General features: G+C 26.0%; 1 protein-coding gene across 2 annotated transcripts in view; it reads right to left on the reverse strand.

Annotated features, from left to right (window-relative positions):
• LOC107443169 (uncharacterized) overlaps positions 1-21,342 on the reverse strand; it is a 295,578-nt gene that overhangs the window by 179,515 nt on the left and 94,721 nt on the right. The gene's annotated exons all lie outside the window — the stretch shown is intronic.

Genomic DNA, 21,342 nt, shown 5'->3' on the forward strand with positions numbered 1-21,342 from the left:
ACATTTGAAATCATCAATTTTAATACTTTTTTTAAAATAACCTAATGGAGTCACTATTGATTCACCAAATCCGTTTAGAGTAGAATTGAGTAGAAATAGTTCTTTAGAGTTTAATTTATTAAAAATTGATCTTTTGATTAAAGTGGCTTGACTTCCTGTATCAATCAAAGATTTCACATTCAAGTTATCAATTATTACCATTTTAAACAACTTTGGCTCTACACTAACATTTAAAGTAGCAGCTTCCGTTTTTGCATTTGATTTTGGACATTGCGAAGCTTTGTGTCCAAACACTTCACTTTTAAAACACTTTAAACCCTTATCTTTATGTATACAATATTTTGAAATATGATTTCTTGAACCACAATTGTAACACAATTTATCATTAAAAGTTTCAACATCAGTATTATACCTTATCTTTTCATTATTATTTTCATATTTATTCTTATTCCTATTTGAAACATCTTTTCTTACATTATACCTATCATCATATTTTGCTTTTGTTCTATCATAAGAATTATATTTGCTATCAAAGTCATGTTTTGTTTTAATTTTATCGAAAGCACTTTTACTCTTTGCAGAGTCACTTTTTATTATTTCATAGACTTTAAGTATCTCTTTAAATTCGGACAAATTTTTGCAGCCGTACAAAACAATTTTGTTTTCATGTTTATCATTAATCCCCTTAATTACATAATGCATAAAAGCAGCATCATCTATTTTTTCGAAATTACAGATCTCTTTCATCTTTAAATAATATTCTTGAGCGGATTCAGAATCCTTCATTTTACGTCGATTCAAAAGATCATGCAAATTAGTAGAATTAATTTCAAAAGAAAATTCATCAATCAAAGCTTCTTTTAATTTTTGCCATGAATTTATTTCCGGGACAGTTCTGACAAATAAAGAGACGTTACCACCAAGAGATCTTTTCGCAAAAATAAATTTTTGTAAATCAGACAAATTAAACAATTTTGAAATATTTTCAAAATGTTCGATCCAATGAACAATATTTTCATGCGATTCTGCATTATACTTAGAAATAGCACTTTCGATATCAGAATAATTAATAGCAACATTTTGAAATTCAAAATTTCTACAGGAATTATTTTTATCTCTTATACAAGGATCAATGTTTTTATTTTCACCATTGCACAGCATTGAAAATTCATTCCCTTTCTTTTTATTCAAAGTTTCAGTTTCGTTTTGATTGTTTATGTCTTCCATTGAGTCTTCGTCTGACTCAGATGAGCTAGACGCGTAGGCGTCATTAACGAGCTGAGAGAGTTTATTCAAATCCGTTAACAAGGTCAGCATGTTTGTTGCAATTTCTGTTTTACTGCCTTCATATGAAATATTTAGAATATTGGAAACAGTAATTAACTGGTTAAGAGTGAATTCTTTTTCGATATTTTTTAATTTATTTTTAAATTCCTCTCTATCTAAAATAAGACTCGAATCGAAAATAAACTTATGTAGAAGTTTTATTTTGTCAGTCTTAAAATTCTTCAATTTCAATGCTTTGCTTACTTGCTTAATATCGTTAAGAATCATTTTAAATCAATGAATGAAACGTACGTACCCCAATTGTTGTTGCAGAGATGAAATTAAACAAGAAACGAAAGTTTCATCACAGCGTTACTTATTGGTCGCAAAAATGAAATTTGTCTTCAAATCAAAAATCGTTATAAATTCAAACTGAAATTTCTTCACAGTTCAATTTCTTCACAATCCAATTTTTCCATTATCCATAACTAAAGATTTTCAATGTTACGAAGAACTACTTGCGTTGGGTACACTAACTGGAAGAACTCGCGGAGCCGATATTTTCGAAAACTTCAAAGAAGTATGTAATAAATTACAATTGAATGTCAGTAATTTAGTCAGTGTCTGCACCGATGGCGCACCTTCCATGAGAGGCAAAAAAGAAGGATTCGTTGCTTTGTTAAAAAAGGAAAACTTAAACTTGAAAAAATTGATATCATTTCACTGCATTTTGCATCAGCAAAATCTTTGCGCAAAATCTACCATTTTGCAAGACACTCTGGATAGAACCANTCGTCTTAGGGAAATTCCCATTGCTTCCTAGTCGTGCACAGGGATCAGCTTCCAGCTTACATAGTCTGGCGGGACTTCTAGCTAAAGGCGACTTCTAACTGACGGATCTGAGAACTGAGATCAGCTTTGTGTACAGGAACTGGCACCATATATATATATACATACAGCAAAATAAATAAATACAAAAACAAAACGAAACAAATTAAGAAAAACAATAAGTTTCATTTATTGTGCATAAGCTGCAAGTAAATAGAACTCATAAATTAATTTCAAAATGAAGATAAAACAGAGGAAAATTACAGATATATGAAAAAGGGGGGGAAAAGAAATAATGATGATAAAAAAATAACAAATGACTGGGACGGAGAAAAAATTTAATAAAAAAAAAACTGAAAAAAAAGGGATAAAATCTTTTTTGAAAACCCGGAAAATAAAAGATATAATCTTTTCATCAGCCCACACGATTATATCCGCAAAAAAGAGTGCTTTCTAATACTGTATCAATATAGCCAAAGCGAAATATATCAATACAATAGTGTGAGGAGCACTCAAAAAATTTATACAAAAATTACAACAAATAAAATAGAACACAATAAGTAAAAATAACACATAAAAACAGAAAATAAAATATAAAGAAAAAACAGAATAAAACATAAGGTAATATAGACTATGGTAAACAGAATAAAGTCAAGGTAATATTATACTGAATAATTTAAGGAATTAAGGATTACTGAATCATTTAAGATATTTATTAAATATACATTTATATATATATTACTTAATTTTAATTTTAAAAAATGGTTAAAAAACCACTTAGCATTTAAACAAATGTTAGCCACATAGTGGTGAAAAAAATAAATGAATGGAATATGTTACTTTAAAAATATGTATATTATTCAGTTTCAATTTTTTTAAAAATATGTTGAGAAACCAGTTAACATTTTTAAAAAAAACGTAAGAACTCAAAGCTATATTATTTGCCTAAATTTTTTGAAAGGATTGTCTGCTCTTCTTATAGTTTCGTAAAATTCATAAATTTCTGCCCCAAATTTTTGATGACAAATGTCCAGAAGGAAGCCTCTATATACTGACGGCGATAGCTAGGCTTAAAGGTTACAGTTTTTAAAAGCGAATTGAAGAGCCAACTAAAATTAAAAAAAACATTAAATCTCAAAGCTACATTATTTGCACAAATTTATTTAATGTGGTGTCTACGTTTCTTATAATTTAGTAAAATGCATAAATTTCTGTCGCAACTTTTTGATGACAAACATACAGATGGATCCCTCTAGTTACTGGCGGTGATCGTAAATTTTCAACGTTGTATTTTTTAAAACTATTGAAGAATCAACTCTCGAAAAAAAAGAACTTCTGAAATCTCAAAGCTACATTATTTGCATACATTTATTTAATGTGGTGTCTGTGCTTTTTGTAATTTAGTAAAATATTTAAATTTCTGTCGCAAGTTTTTGATTTCAAATGCCCAGATAGATGCCTCTATATACTGCCGGTGACCGCAAGTCTCCACCTCTTGTTTAATTGACTTGATGTTATTTTTTTCAACACATCAGCGAATTGAAAATATGCTTACGTTACCTCTTAAAGTTCTAGTAAATATGTTTTGTTTTTATTAGATTCACAAAGAGTATCTAACAAAGCTAATTTATACGTAATATATTCTTTGGTGAGTACGTATTTTCAACCAATTTACAAGAAGTACCTATTAGTAGATAATAGTGTTTTGTTTCAACTGTCTCGCTTGTAAAATGCATTGAATAAATAAAATGGTTTCGTTTCTATTATTATTATACTTAAAACTATCTTTTGATTTTTGTAATGCATATTTAACTAGCACTTACAAATAAAGTACCGCAAGTGTTTCATCAAGTGAAACAAAAGATTTACACAGAGAAAGAAATTCTGGCAAAATTACCAAATTGTATGGTAATAACGTTTTTAGTAAAGAAAAAAGGAGTCATAATTCTAGTTGATAAAACCAAAATATACTGTATTTAAACCATTCATTTGTTAATTTGTTTGTTAATATGGCAATGATTTAAAATTGTAGCTCTTATTCTCAGACACTTAATAAAATATTAAAACTGAAAAGCAAATTTAACCGAATAAATGTTTTTTATACCATAATTTAAAGTATCAAGATAAAATAACGAAATTTTACCAGCTGTTTATTTAACTTTACCGAGCTTTTCGGTGCTCTCATACAGTCAGAAACACAGTTAATTTTACCATATTCTGGTTGTTGCGGCTATAATTTTTTTCTCAGTGAACGTAAAAAAAAACTAAACTTCGAAACTACAAACAGTAGTTTTTTTTATCTTTTTTATGTCTACTGAATTGATCAATTTTATAATGTTAGATGTATATCATCAAACAAGCGCTAAGTTCAATAAGTTTTCGATTAATTTTTTTCTTCTGATTGTATAGGTTTTTCATTTCTATTTCTTTCTTACTCAAATATCTAACATTTGAAACACAGACTTTCCTCGTGTATCCATTTTATTTGAAATAAAAAGTGGTTTCAATAATGTAAGCAAAATTAAGTCTGAAATTATTTGTTTAGCTTTCTCTATTTAAAATACGTGTAAATTTAATTTTTAAATAAATTATAGCATCGGGGGGAGTAGATTTTTTTTTCGACGGACGGGGGTAAACAATATTTTGCAAATAGAAATTTCGAAGATAATTTTAACGTATTGAATAGGAAATATCTTTGAATTAAAAATAATTTTTACAATAATTCAATAATTCAATTTACATAATTCAATGACATTTTTTGCTAACAAGTTAAAATTTTTTTAACAATTGTGATAAAAATTGGTGTCTTAATTTGCCAACTTTACAATTTAAAAAAAAACAAACATATATATATATATATAGGGTAAACCAACCAGTGAAGGAACACTACCCAGTGAAGGAACATTTCATATATATTCATTAAAAATAAGAATTTGAAAGTTTTTCTTTAGATTGATTGGTAACAATAGCTTACTGCCAAACAATAGGAAGTCATCTAGCAATATTTTGGATTACCTGGTCAAATAGATTTCTCTGAAAAAATTTTTGAATTTGTTATTATCTCTGCAACACCTTGTTTCGTTGAAAAAATTATAAGGTGAGTGTTTGTACTTATATGTTTGAAGTGGAATTAATTGCATGTAGTAGTCTTATTTTTCTCACTGTGAAAAAGAGAATTCAAAATATAGTTATTGAAGTTACGTTTTTTTTTTTTTAAGCATCATAGCATAATAAAGTACTGAGATAAGGGGGTGTTTATTCACTGGATCACCAAACGATGAAAAACCAGTGAAGGAACAAGTGTTCCTTTACTGGTTTTTTTTCTAAGTTAATGAAAATAAAAGATAAACTTTAATTTTCTTGTACCTTTAGTGATGTTCCGCATCAAAAGTATGTTAAAAATACGAAAAACAACTTCTAACCAGTGAGGGAACAGGCATGTTCCTTTACTGGGCATAGATTTCCCAGTGAATGAACAGAATGTGTTAATATGTTGACACTTTAATTTTCAATTCATGATTACAAAAAAAGTTAAAATTTTCCAAGTATTTATATGTTATAATTTCAAGAGTAGGCTTGTTTTTAAATATTTGTATGGCTTATAAATCCATAAAGAGCATTAAAAAATAGCCAAAATTAAGTGTTCCTTTACTGGGTGTTCATTCACTGGTAAGAGCTGTTCCTTCACTTGGTCTTATTACTACTTGTTATTTGAACCTCCAAAACTTTTAAACAATATCATGCAAGTTCTCTGAATTTTTTTACTTAATTTGCAATTAGTAACAAATATGTTGACACTGTCATTTAACTAAAATTACGAATTTTGAAATTAATATGATTTTTTAAAAGTCAAGCGAAGCTTAAGTGTTACTTCACTGGTTAGTTTACCCTATATATTACATACTAAACTTGATACTAACTTCAACTCGATTGCAGAGACAATTTGTTTGTTAGTACTTCAGTCTTCTCTAGGAACGAATTGTAAAAATGAAATATTCTCAACAGAATTGAAATGCAAACTTTATGTTTTAAGTAGGAATATTTAAAAATTCATTATTTTAACTTTTTATGCAAATGATCAAATAATGACATTTTTGTTTAGTCTAAAATAGAATAAAAATTAAACAAAACATTTGCAACTGCATTTTATTTTTATTACCGGCATTGAACAGCTGACGCAATTTAGGGTTTTAGACTACCAATGTACACCCCATACCCTTGTAATTTTGAACCCAATCCAGAAGACAAGAAAACTCCAGGATCAAGTATTGAGAGAAATTTGCTTCCGTGGAGGACTTTATGATTGAACTAACCCGCATTTGTGTTACATGGAATGGAAAACCACGAAAACCTCCCATTATTAGTCTAACAGCAAGGAGACTTTAAACCACGATCTGTTTATCACTGAGGTTATTTTACATCAGCACTGAGGTCGTTGCGAGCCTGGTGCGGAATTCGTATCGACCAACCATCGCTTGGACACGAACCCATTCACCTCATTGGAAGGAGAGTGCTCTATCCCCTAAGTCACTACAGTCACTACTTCCAATAATTTATGATTAGAATAATATGTGTTAGAGCACATTCGTAAAATTCATTTTACCGTGAAATCTATTTTTACAGTAAAAGTTTTTAGAGTATAATTTTATACCGTAGCTTTTACATTAACATTTATTTTATTACAGTTCTTTACAGTAAATATTATTGTCAAAATGACTGTCTATCAGAATTTTTACCTCAATTTGACCCGGAATTTTTTACAGCGTGGCTTTATCTCACATTTAGGTATAAATAGCGAATAAATAAATATATATAACTACGTAATGATAATCATAAATAAACAATATCTTATATTTGAACTAATCCTTGTTTACTTCAGTAAATGGCAATCATTTTGCCGAAGTAATTATTTCGATTTACTATAAGCTTTTGTATTAGGTTTCCTACTTTCATGACTCTAGAATAATAAACAAGTATAGAGAAGATGTTATTGTATTGCTTTCACAACAAACTAATTAATTTTCAGGGAGATGTAATATAACAAACATTTTCCTTTCTTCTCATTAAATTTTGCTTTCATGAAACATCATTTGGACGTTAGTGAAACATTTATTTAATAAATACTAACAGTTTATTTCATATTTTTAATTTGAGCACAAATTGGTCATCTGAGTTTTCGATTCCTACTTACAAAATTAATCCTTTTTAAACCTTACTATGCTTCACCTTAAATAAAAATATGGTTACATTTAACAAATTATTAACATTGCAGCATATTTACGCAGTATTACGATGCAAAGTTCTGTTAATAAGAACCCAAATTGAACCAACGCTTCTGAGAGTGTTCGGGAAAAAAATAGCTTTCCAGTGTTGCAGATAGTAAAAGTCGAATATAAGTAATCAATTTCAAAGTAAACCATATTTTACTAACTAGTAATGATGCTAATTAAAAACAATATCACCTTGCATACATTCTGTTCGACTTATCAGATTTTCTTAAAGTAATAGCCAATCTTAATGACTAGAAGGGTGACCTCAAATATTCTAATAATTAGAGCTATGAATTAATTAATTTTCAGAAACTTACATAACGTACTTTCTCTGAATAAACATTTTTTTTCAACAGATATGGATTTTCGTCTATCAAAATCTAAGAGATAGCCGCCATCTGAAAAATATAGTCCCACTAGTTTTGACTGAATAGATACCGAAAATTTGAGATCCTTAATGTTAATTAATCTGGTTAATTAGCTAATGTTTTTAACTGAGTATTAAACATAGCTTGGATAGTTCAAAAGCAAATTGAACAATAGTTGAACAGAATAGTGAAATTCAATTATATATAGATATTTCCGAGTCAAAAAAAAATTTAATAAGTGTTTAGAATGTTGTTTTGTTTTATTTAATAACAATCAAAAAACATTTAACTGTAAGGTATGCAAATTTTAGCATCATTTTAAACTATGTAATTTTAGAGGACAAAATATAAAATTAGATCAAAATCTAGTTATAAAAGAGCAATAATACATAGTTGAAAAATTTCCATTTCTCAAAAACTAATCGACCAATTTCGTTCCGGAATTATGATTTAATCATTAGAATAAAATTTGTTCAGGTTGATATCTTTTTTATTTGCACACTGTACATTTACGGGAATTTAAATAATTGTTTGAAAGCTTTAGTAAATTTTTGAAAGCTTGAATTAGCTTTCAGATATGAAGAACAAAAGCAAATAGTTAGATAAAATGAGATTTATACCAGTATAACTGTAATAGCGTGAAATCTGTAATTATTACATTAACTTCTTTGCAAAATTTCTTTTCTTTATTTGTATTTTGCATTTCTTTACAAACAATGTCAAACAAAAAAATTATGAACACTCTTTTTTACATTTGATAAAGTATTACTTTTCAATTTTGTTACCTTAATGATACACAAAACTATTAACTACTCTCCGTTGAACCCTATATAAACAAATAATTCAACACTCTCTCTTTATTTTTGATCAAAGTTTATTTTTCGCTATATGTAAGAACTTTCTTATTTTACCTAAATAAAAAAGCGCTATTCGTATTCTTCTGAGATTAAGACATCCAAACAAGATCAAACAAAAGCAAGATTATTTTTCTGAAATATTCAGAATTAATGTAAAATTCATCATCTCAATAACTAAAAAGTTTTCGCTTGTTTTTTTATATTAATAATAATAATTTTTGATGAATATCTTCAACATGTGCAGGCTTTCGTAAGCTGGGCATTAATTTTTTTAAAAAAAATAACCTCTACATTAATTATTTTTTGTGTGAAATTCTAAAAAATAAATTTCGATGTTTACTTAAATTAATATTAAAATGAAGCAGCTTCACTTCACTTTAAAACTACAAATAAAAGAAGATCCAGAAGTGCTGATAACTTAATAAAAATTTAAATGATTTAGCATAAAAGGTAGAGAGAGGGTAAACATGTATTTTAATTGGGGAAAAATAATTTTTACAATTCAATTTTCGGCACTAAATGAAATACATAAAAAAACTAAGTATGGAGTGTTTTTGAATTCAGTAAATTCATTAGAAACCACCCACTCACCAAAACGACCTTTAAGACAAATATCCCCTTTTTCTAGAAAATTCCCAAGATGAAGCATTAAGAACTTGAATTTGTGAAATATAAGTTGCTTTGCGATTTAATTTAAGTAAATTTTAAAAAATAATTCCTTTCACAGATATAAATTTGAAATTTTATTTCTGACATATCAATTCCTTCCTAGTGTTTTTCTATTTATTATAAGTGAAATTATTGCAGAAGTATGAGATGAAATTTTAAACTACCGCATGCATTACCGGAATATTCAGAAAACTCACAAAATGAAGCATTAAGCATTTAAATTCGAGTAAAAATTGCTTTACAATTTAATTTGAGTAAAATTGTAAGTTATTTTGAACAGTTTACAAAACTAATTCTATACATAAAAAGCAGAGAAAGAACAAGTTTTGTATCCTACTTATATTTAAAATTTTGTGTCCTACTTAAAACTCTATGTACACGCAGATAATAATTTTAAATGCTAATTTTAAAATATTTTCATAATTTTTATAGAGCTATTTTCCTTTTTTTCTGTGTCAAAGTAATCTGCATCTACAATCTCAATAGGTAATTATGAAATGTAACTGTTTTTATTTCATTTGTATATTAATATGTAAGTATTAAAATTCATGAAATACGGTTAAAAAATTGAACCAATATATGATAATATAATAATGTGCTATTTAAATATTATTTTGATAAATTTCTAATTTAAATATATTGCCAAAAATTAAGAATTGATATAATTGATTTTTGAATTTGAGTAACACCATTTATTTTGAAGCAATATATTTTAATTGTGACTGTTAGTTTAAATATTACAATCATAATTAAATTTATATAAATGTAATTTTCCTCAAGAAATAATGACGGATTATTTTCACAAAATTCCGTTAAATTTTTCATAAAAATCCCAATTATTTTTCACGAAATTCCAGACACAGGGCACTGGCAAAAACTCATGGAACGGCCTCTGACAGAAAGTAGGATAACTTTAAAATATAATTAACACTTCCTTTTTTTTACTGCCAAATTTCAAAAAAAATTACGATCAAAAAGTCAGTGCTGCATTTTTTCACAACTATTGGTTATTAATGACTTTATTTTTGGAAAAAAATAACTTTTTATAATTTCTAGAAAAGTAGATATTTCCTTTTCACTTTTTCCATTGAAATGAAAAAGCAAATCGCCATTTTTTACTCTTTGCTTTCTTCATAAATACATTCAAATTTATAAAAACACAGTTTAATCAACATTTTTTCATTAGAACAAGCGTCAAGAGTATTTTGGTCTCGTTAATTTAATTAGATCCTTTAGTAATTTAATAGTTAATTTAATTAGTTAATTTAATTAGATAATTGGCGAGAGAACCACAATTTAGTATTTTTCCTTACGTTGGTGATGGCAATTTTCTTAAGTTTCGCACTAACGTGCTCACTTCAATAAGAAAACATTGAAATTATTTTTCCCTTAATATCAGATCAGAGTTTTCTCTTTCTGAAATATTCAATATGGAATATCAGTTTTTTTTTTAGAAATTTTTTTCACGTAATGAAACTTTCACTCTGTGAAGCGTGTTTATTATACTTAATTAAAATTGAGATGAGTCTATCAAATTCTGACAAATCTACAACTAAAAAGTTTTGAATTTTTTTTCCTTTAAGACTTTTACACCTTTGAATTTACTTTGATATGGTAGCTACAGTATTTTTCTGTTTCATTTAGAACGAAATTATCAAATCCACAATTAAAAAGATATGAAAAAAAAATTTATTCAAAACTTTTACACCTTTGAATTTATTTTGAGTTGGTGGCAAAAGGAGTTTTTTGTTTCTTTCAGAACGAGATTGTCAAATCCGCAACTAAAAGATGTGAAAAAAATTTTTCTTCAAATCTTTAACACCTTTAAATTTACTTTGAGATGGTAACAACAGTATTTTTCTGTTTCATTTAAGACGACATTGTCAAATCCACAACTAAAAAGATATGGAAAAAAAAAAATTTCCACTCAAAGCTTTTACACCTTTGAATTTATTTTGAGATAAAAACATCATAATTTCTCAGTTTCACTTAGGATGAAAATTGCATGATTTTGTTTTCATTCCTATACTATTGCTTATCCCCTTTTACATTTTTACACATTGTTTATCCACATTTTTCATTAATTTAAAATTCTTCTAGAAAAATTATTTCCCTTTTTCACTAAAAAAAATTCTCTGTGCTTTTTCATAAATAAACAAAAAATTAACCAAGCTCAACAAATGTTTAAATAAATTCTTCGGTAATAAATTTCTAAACGACATTATTTTCAAGAAAGCTTATTTTTTAGAAAATGAGTAGGGAAACCCTAGTTTAAGAAAAAACATCAATTGAAAAAGATCTTCCTCTAATTAAAAAAGGAATTTAGAAGAATCCATCGAAGTTAGATTAATAAAAGAAAAAACTAGTAAGGGAAAAGTTAACTTGAAAAATATGGGCCTTTATTAGTTATTATATCGAATTTTGAAGCTGTTAAATGTATAATGAATAAAATTCAGTATTAGAGGAATATAAAAAAAATAATTCAGAACTAATTTTATTCTCCAGATGAAGGGCAAATTTTTTGCACACATTTTTTAACAAATTTTTTGTTGCTTTTATACAAGTACTTGATATTTCTTAATTCGGATGTGAGGATTTCAAATATGAAATTAGTTTTGTTCGGAACCATTTCAATGTCATACAATGGTTTAAATACTGCATTTTTTTTAACCAAATGGTATTAATGGTATTTTTTACTAGAAATGTCATTACCATACAGTATGGTAGTTTTCAAAAATTGTGCTTTTTTTCTCGTTCTTTAAACATTATTTCACTTTTTTGGGGTTAAAAGGGTTTGATATATCACACCTCAACTGATGCTCTAAATTCATTCACGACAAAAAAAATTTGGTAAAATTACTCAACTGTATGGTAATGACGTTTCTGGTAAAAAAAAAAGCAGCATAACTTTGGTTAATACCAGTAGAACTAAAATAAACGGTATTCAAAGCATTCATTTGGTAATTTTTCTGCTCATATGGTAACTGTTTGCAAGAAATTCTGGTTTTCAAAATAGTTCTGATTACTACACATTTAATAAAAAAAACTGAAAAGTAAATTTAACCAAATAATTGGTTTTTATGCCATGCTCTAAAGTAGCAAGGTAAAAATACTAAATTTTACCAAATTTACCAAATTTTATCACCAATTATGAAACCATATTTTATTGTAAATTTTCATTACCAAAGCTTTTTAGTGTTCCCATAGAATCAGAAACAAGTTAAAAATTTATTCTTCTCTACTTCTCTTCCCTATCCTTTCTACTTCCTACTTCCTTTAAATATTTCAGCTATTTTTACAAAATATTTAATATTGCTAGCAGGAAAGCTTTATTAATATTACTCGACAGTTCTTTTAATAAAAATAATTTCTTTCTCTTACTTTTTTTACAAAACAATAAGCTTCAAAAAATATTTTACTATTTCCTTTCAAAAGTATAAATGAAAAACAGCACAAACTTTGTTTTATTATTTTTCCTTTTAAAAATGAAATATTAATATATTTTATTTTAGGCAAAAGCAAATATTTACTATTTGTCAAGAAGGCACATAACTCTATATTATAACAGTAATTAATGAAAGGACGTTACTACGTTTACGTTTTAATATTTTAATTAAACACCTAAGCTTTCTTGAAATCGCTATATATTTATTAAAGAAAAAAAAATTATAAATATTTTATTAAAACTGAAAGAATTCAATTATTTAAATAAAATAAATAATGTTAAAATTATGTCTGAAGCATCATTTAATGATTGTGATGTATGCTTAGTCAGACATCTACTTTTCATTAGTAAAAAAATATTTTCTGGTTTATTCGATATTTTTTACCAATTACATGGACTTATTTCTTAATTTTTAATTATTGTAGCATGAAACATGATTTAATAATTACGAAAACTTTGTGATGAATGATTAATGAAATAACTACTTTTCTTTAATATAAAAAAATTCTTTCTGAATTGCTCTACAGTTTTTACCAATATTGGATTTATTTCTAAATTTTTAATTTTTGTTAATTTTAAAAATTAATACAATCTACCAAAAGAAATTAAGACAGTTTTTAAATTTTCATTTCTCAACATTCAGGAAGCATTTTATGCAACAAAAAAAAACTTTAGTAACAATTTGCATTAATTCCAGGATAAAAATTTTATGGAAAATGAATGAATCAAATATAAATAAATGCTCATTAGAAATTATGTAACAGAAAAAGTAAAGTAAGGTATACGTGAAACTATTCAAGTAAAAACAATAGCTTAGTAACTTCAGTTTAAAAACTTTCACAAATTTTCATGAAATGTTGTTTTTTAAAACTGTGTAACATTGACAAAACTGAAACAAACATTTCTCAATTCACCAAATCACTTAATTGAACTAAATCTTTATTTAACTTTAATAATTAAAAGAAAAAGATATATCATTAAGAGATCTGAAGGCGTACTTTAACTGAAAAAGCAAAGCCTTCATTAAAGTAAATTACATAAAATTATCAGCGAATTCTAACAAAAGATTTTTTTTGTCTTAGCAATTAAGTTATAATTTTTCTTTGCTTAACTTTTTACTCTAACTGTACTTAATCCTTATTTAATAATTCATTAAGTACAGGAATAGAGAAACGACATTAATGTTTGAAAGAGTATAATGGATTTTAAATGCAAATTAATTATTTTTACAATAATTATTTGAACTTTTTAAAATACATTTCACTCTAAAAGGAGGCATTTTTAAGAAAATAAGAAATTTATCACTCTTCACAAGATTTTTCATTAACGAATTTTCTTTTTTTCTTAATAGCTGTTTATTATCAGTTAAAGGAACTAATATGGGCTCAGGCAATTTTTTATTAAATAGTTTTCGGCTTGAAATATTGTTGTCATGATTCATGGTTTTACTCAGTGCTTTATGTTGATGAATGCACCATGTACACTACAAAAAATTCTATATCAAATTACGATAAAAAAAACACTAGCACCCTGGGTGCAGCATTCGATTAGAAATTTTTACCGCAAAATTTTATACCGTAATTTTTACAGTAATAATTACGGTAAAAATTAAGGTATATCAGATTCTTTCTACCGTAAAATTTTACTTTAAAAATGGATTTTACAATAATTCGATCCGAAATTTTTTATTGCGGAGAACTCTAAATCGGGCTTTACTAAAAACAAATGACAAGGCTAAAGTGAATCGATGGATTTTACAACTGATTCAAATTATCCTACATCCAATGTTAATTTATAGATAATCATATGAATATCACTTTTTATAAAGTTAAAAAGTGTTAGTTTGGAATTAATTTTTTTCATCTCATTTTATTAACATCATTCGTCTCATGTTATCAAAGTTTGAATTCTAAGGTTTTAACTAATTTAAAAATTTTATAGTAGATTTGGTAACGTTTGTTAATGTTTAAAATACACTTAAAATCCTAAAACTTAAAAAGAAGTTACTAATTTTAATGAAGCACATTTTAATGAATAAAATGAATCAATAAATATTACAAAATATTGATTAGTCACTTAAATAAAGAACTGGTACTCATATAATTATCAATAAGTTAGCATTAAGAGAAGTAAAATCTGACTCCAGGCCAGCTTTAAAAGAATATCAAGACTTGAGAAGTCTCAAGAAAACATATCTTAATTTTTAATTTTATTTGTTTGAATAAAGCCCTGAAAAGAATAAGGTTTAATGAATAATTATTTATTTGCCAACAGAAAAGGCTTACGTCGTGATGGTTTAAATTGGATAAAGCAATTTTTTTTCTGATTTAGACACTTTTCAATTTACAGTGTACTCCAAAATAAATGCTGAACACTTAAACAATTATATAACAGTTTCATCCGGAAACATTAAAAACTGGTTTAAAAAAGGAGAAAAATTTTGGTAAAATTACCGTACTGGTAAAAAAAGGAAAAATAAGCATAATTTGGTTATAAAACCAAAATATACGGTATTTAAACAATTCATTAGGTAATTTTTCTATTCATATGGTAACAGTTTGCCAAAAATTCTAGTTTTCAAAATTGTAATTCTCATTACCACCCATTTAGCAAAAACTAAATTACTGAAACGAAAATTTATCCAGATAAATGATTTTTATGCCATGTTCTGAGGTATCATGATATAATTACCAAATTGCAACACATTTACCAAATCTTATAATTTATTATAAAGCCATATTTTATTGTTAATTTTAACAAAATAAGTACCAAAGTGGGTCGGTAAAAATTACCGAGCTTTTTGGTGTTTCCATAGAACCAAAAATACGGTAGAGTTTACTATATTCTCGTAGTTTTGACCATACTTTTGTTCTCAAGTTGCGTGTATACTTGCTTTGAACTTAAATTCTTGCTTTAAACAGACTTGCACTTGATAAGAATATAAGAATATTCAAAAGCAAATATTTCAAAAGTGATTTCTAAAAACATTAAACTTCCAAAGAGCTGGAATGAATATACTGTATTAGTATTTCTATTTGCAGATATTTCTAACATCATCGTTCTTACAACTATTATGATGTTTTTATTATCATTCATCTAATAAATTTCTCATTATTCCTCCATTTCTAAATGAAGTAATTCATTTCAAGTAAATTTTCATTCAACGCAGTGCTTTCCATTTCTTAGTTATGATTTTAAATAAATCATTTTTTTAAGCGGGTGATAGAAATTATAGAAGCAAATTACATAGAAATAAACAAAAAAATATCAAAATCTTTCATCGCATTTATTAAGTAACCCAAAACAATGAACAGTAGTTTTATTGAATATGTTCAATCTAAAGAATTTTTTATGTTGTCAAATTTTTATGTGAGTCATAAAAATAGATTATTTCATAAAGTAATTGCATTGTTCACTAAAAACGAAATCCATTATTTTATTACAATTCCCAAATAATTTAAAATTAAACATGGAGATAACTTTTGATTGATAACAATTTATACGATGTTTTACAGAAGAATGGTTTACTAATGACATAACTTTAAAAAAAATAAGAAAAAATTATGTGAAAAATTTTACTACTTTGAAGAAACTAATACATAACTTCTAAAATACTAAAGAAAAAAATTGATGGCAAAGTAAATGGGCAGTTTTAGTCGCAGCCGATCATCTTTTTCCAAAAAACATTTATAAATTTTTATTGCCATCGGCCATACTTCAAATTAAGAGGTATCTACAAAGATTTACTTTCGACACTACAAGCTAAGATGAGACATAATACCTATATATAAATATATTGGTAAAAAAATATATGGCTTTAGTTTTCCCTTGATAGATTTTCTTTTTATAGCACTTATCCAGCTATATAAAGTACCGAAAATTTTCATTTGATGTGTATAAATTTTGCTCACAATTATTTCACAACATGTAATTTTTAAGGAGAAATTCGAGAAAAATAAAGAACGTTCTTTTTTAAAAGTACACCATGGGGAATGCACTTGTACTAAGAAAAAAGTTCTTAAAACAATAGTCTTAATGAACATTTTTTTAAATCTTTTACAAGTCAATGATTGACTAACAGTAAGAGCTGAAAATGATCATGCACTGATACAAAAAACCTATAATCAAAACTACCAGAATATGGTAAAATTTGCTGCGTTTCCGGCTTCATGGGAACACCAAAACGCTCAGTAATATTTACCAAAATGCTTTGGTAATGATTTTGTAAAAATTAACAATAAAAGATTTTTTTATAATATGTGATATAATTTGGTAAATTTGGTAAAATGTGATAATTTTTTCGTGATACATTAGGGAATGAATTAAAAATTGTTCATTTCATTTAGTTTACTTTTAGTTTCGTATAGTTTGCTAAATATGTGGTAATAAGAGCTATAATTTTAAAATCAGAAAATTACTAACTAAAAACTGAAAAATTACCAAATGAACGGTTTAAATACCACGTATTTCAGTTTTCAATATATCAGAATTATGTTTTTCTTTTCAAGAATTTTCAATACCATGCAGTAGGGAATTTTACCCAGAATTTTTTCTGAGCGTTACAAGATTACAAATTATTGACAAATCCAATCATTGTAATATTTTAATAAAATTATAAAACCACTTTGTTGACTGAATGATACAGAAAAACAGTTTCATCTACTTAATTTATGTTTTATTTTAACTAAATCAACTATTCAAGCATGGTTGCATGTTAGTTGGGCTATTAAATGCATTGAATAGGAAGTAAAATAGTTTTTTTTTCCTTAATCTTCATTTTTGAAAATCTTTTCACGCCTTAAGCCTTATTATTCTGATTTAATATTAAAACATTTTATTTTATAAAATTACTTTTAAACCAGGATAAAAAAAACGCTTCATACTTGGTAGTACATCGCATTTAATAAGATGAAATCTCTAAAACATTTTTTTCTTCTTTACATAGTTTTATGATTATTTACATGAAAAACTAATCATTGTTTAGCCAAAGAATCTCAGTCTTTGAATTTTTTCTTCTAAAATCAACAAAAATATCTATAATAAAATGCAGTTTTAGTTTTAAAGAAGAACATGAGCTTTTGACAGCTTATTCTTAGCTTATAAGGAGGATAAAGATCTTTTCCGTCAAAACTAAAAAATAAAATTTTATTTGTTCTGCTCAGTAATGCAGAAAATAATTAAATTGACAAGTTTCATTTAATTTTACTCATTACCGACTTATTACATTTTAAGAAAGAAGGGTGGATGATTTCCAACAAAGAATATGACCATTACTGAGTGTATTGGATACGATTTGACATAATCTTGAAGAAACCAGAACAGAAACCTCTTAATACTTTTTTACGCAAAAAGGATCATAAATTCTGTCTGGGTACCTCACGAAATTATCTATGCAGATAATACATGTATGTCATAAAACTATCAAAGAGTCGCAATCATCTTTTTTAGTTTCACTGGCTAGAAGAGAAATGAAAAGATGTATTAGAAATAAATTGTGACACTTTTTAGGTTTCGCATTCTAAATATAATTTTATGAAATAAAGTGTGTCTCTCATACAAATTCCATCATTTTCAGAAATCTATTAACATTTTATTTAAATTTAAAATTATTTCTAACTCTAAAAATGATTCGATGCTATAAACTAGGTAATATAACATTCTTCTTGATACCTTACAATAATACAATCTATTTTGGTGTTATATGATCTTTATGATATATTTTTACATTTTGAGGAAAAATAAAATTTAATAAAAATAAAATATAATACAAAAATAGCATTTTTTGTAAATATAGTTTTAAATGATCATGATTTATTACTCTAAAAATGATTCGATATTATAAACTAGGAAATATAACATTCTTCTTCATACCTTGCAATATACTATATTGTTTGGTATTATATGATCTTTTTGAGATATTTTTACTGGATGAAGCAAAATTAAAATTTAATTAAAATAAAATGTAACACAAAAATAAATTTTTTTATAAAGATAGCTTTAAATGACAAATTATTCAATTAAAGCATAAAAAATTTAACTTTTGAAATATAGCAACATTGAAGTTTTATTGCTCCCCCCATTAATGTAAATATTTTTCCTAAATATAGATATTTTTTAACTTCACCTTCTTAACTTTAAACTTCTTCAATTTTTTTAACTTCCGTAATTATTTTTTTAACTTTCATGCAAAAATTTCAAAAATATCTTTCAATTGCGGTTCGTAAACCCTGTATATGCATAAAAACTAAACCTTGAAAAAAAGAACTAAATTATTAGATTTGTTAAACTCGGTTTCTAAAATAACTTGTCAAACTTAAAAAAGCTAAATAGTTGATTTCTTTTGGTTATTCTTAAAAATATCTAGTCATGAATTAGAGAATATTTGCTAGTGTAAAAATAGGGTCACTCTGGAGTTATATAAAGCAAACATGATTTTACATTATCCAGTTTCTAATGTAAAGTGTTGATAGATTCAAAATAGTCTTTATTATTGAATATCGGGATCTTTTTTATTGCTTATTTGGCTTAAACTAACATAATTTACAACATTAATCAAGGTAGTTTTATTTACTGGGAGTAATTTGATGTGGTTTGTAATTCTGTTATTTCTTTTCAAAATATAATATCTATTTTTGCAGATACTTGTTATATTTTTGCCTAACCTAGAATTTTAAAAAAATAATTTAAAAAAGAATTTTATAATTATTTCCCTATAAACTCTTCAATTTCATACATTTCTATTAATTGCATAAGCATTGTTGTATCAAAATACAAAATTTTTTCTCGTTTACCCATTTTAATCCTCTCAGTTAAAAACATTTTCTTTGTCTAAAAAAGTGAAAAAGTTTTCTATAAGTTAACTAGAATAAATAGTACTGAAATACTGAAGCAAATAATAATTATACTTATGCCCTTTTGAAATTGATGAAAATTAAACACTGTTTCAAATCAAAAAGTTTTTAAATATAAATTTTAAAACAAATGCAATTTGAGGTTTATTTTTAATGGAAACTTAAACTAACAAAATTTTAATCATTAATCAAGATAGTCTTATTTACTGCGAGTAATTTGATGAGTTTTGTAATTCTATTATTTCTTTTAAAAATATAATATCTATTTTCTCAGATACTTGTAATATTTTTGCTTAACCTAGAAAAAAACTCATTAAAAAAATTTTATAAGTATTTCCCTATAAACTCTTCAATTTCATATATTTATATGAATGGTATAAGCATTTGCTACATCAAAATGCAACAATTTTTCTCGGTTACCCATTTTACTCCTCTTAGTTAAAAAACATTTCCTTTGTCTGAAAATATGGAAAAGTTTTTAATAAGCTTACTGGAATAAATAATACTGAAATACTGAAGCAAATAATAATTATATTTATGTGTTTTTAAAATTAATGAAAATTAAACACTGTTTTGAACAAAACGAAGTTTTTAAATATAATTTTTTAAAAAGAAATTCAATTTAAAGTTTACTTTTAATTGTTCTGGTTATGAAAAAAAACTCACTAAAAATTTCTTAGTTCTCCTTAAAAATTACTAGAAAGTTACTGATGTTTAAAATATAATGATTAAAACATTAATTTCAACATCTATACCGAAGATGAAAGAGAAAGTGTTTCAGTAAGAAAGCTGCTATCAGATCTAACGTTTAAGCAATTTATTTCCATATATGCGCTATCAACTTCCCTATCTGAATCCATCTATTCACTTTACTTCCTCATATTCACTTGAGTAAGAGCAAAGGATAGCTCTAACTCCCTTTGGAATTCATGTGTCTATGAGCATTAAATTTCACCACCCCTTGACATGCTCGTTCAATTGGAATGCTTTCGGATGATTTAAAATATAAGGAGTTGAGTAAAGATAGACATGCATTTCCCATAACCAGACTACGACAATATTATTATTTATCCGTTGAAAGCTTGACTTTAGGTAATTGATTTATAAATTGAATCTTACGTCCAATTTATGATTTATCCCCATCGAAAATTACTCACTGTTGTGTGATATGATTTGTTCGACACATTACAAGTTCTCAAGTGCTAAATTAACATGNACCTAGCTACGCCACTGTGTGTGATATGATTTGTTCGACACATTACAAGTTCTCAAGTGCTAAATTAACATGAAGAGGCGGTTTCGTTGCATATTACGAACTTTCTGAATAAAGTCATGGCATAAGTGTTTAAGAAAGCAGGCTTATTTATAAGGGCATTAGTTTATCAGCTAAAATTTCTAATATATTGAATAACTATGTAATTTAAAATTGAGAAATATAATTTTGCCACAAAGTTATTACTTCTCTTTCTAAATATATTTAGGATAACTCGTTTGTAAATGAAAGAATTTTATGAAAACGTGCAATCAAAAATAGATTTTAAAAAATATTCTACTTCATGTTGAATAATTATGATTAAAAGTTTCAAATTTACACAAGTGAGCGTGCAAAATAAATTCATCATTTAATTTATGACTGATAAATGGAATTGGTGCTGACTATTTGTTTCAATATTATACATCCAATATTTTAAAAAGTTATAAAAAAATGAATACAATTAGTCTTTTGCAATTTTTAAAATAAATATACATATACATATATATAAGTCTGAAATGTAGAGAATATATATA

Source organism: Parasteatoda tepidariorum, chromosome X1 (assembly GCF_043381705.1).
Source record: "Parasteatoda tepidariorum isolate YZ-2023 chromosome X1, CAS_Ptep_4.0, whole genome shotgun sequence".
Classification (NCBI taxonomy): domain Eukaryota; kingdom Metazoa; phylum Arthropoda; class Arachnida; order Araneae; family Theridiidae; genus Parasteatoda; species Parasteatoda tepidariorum.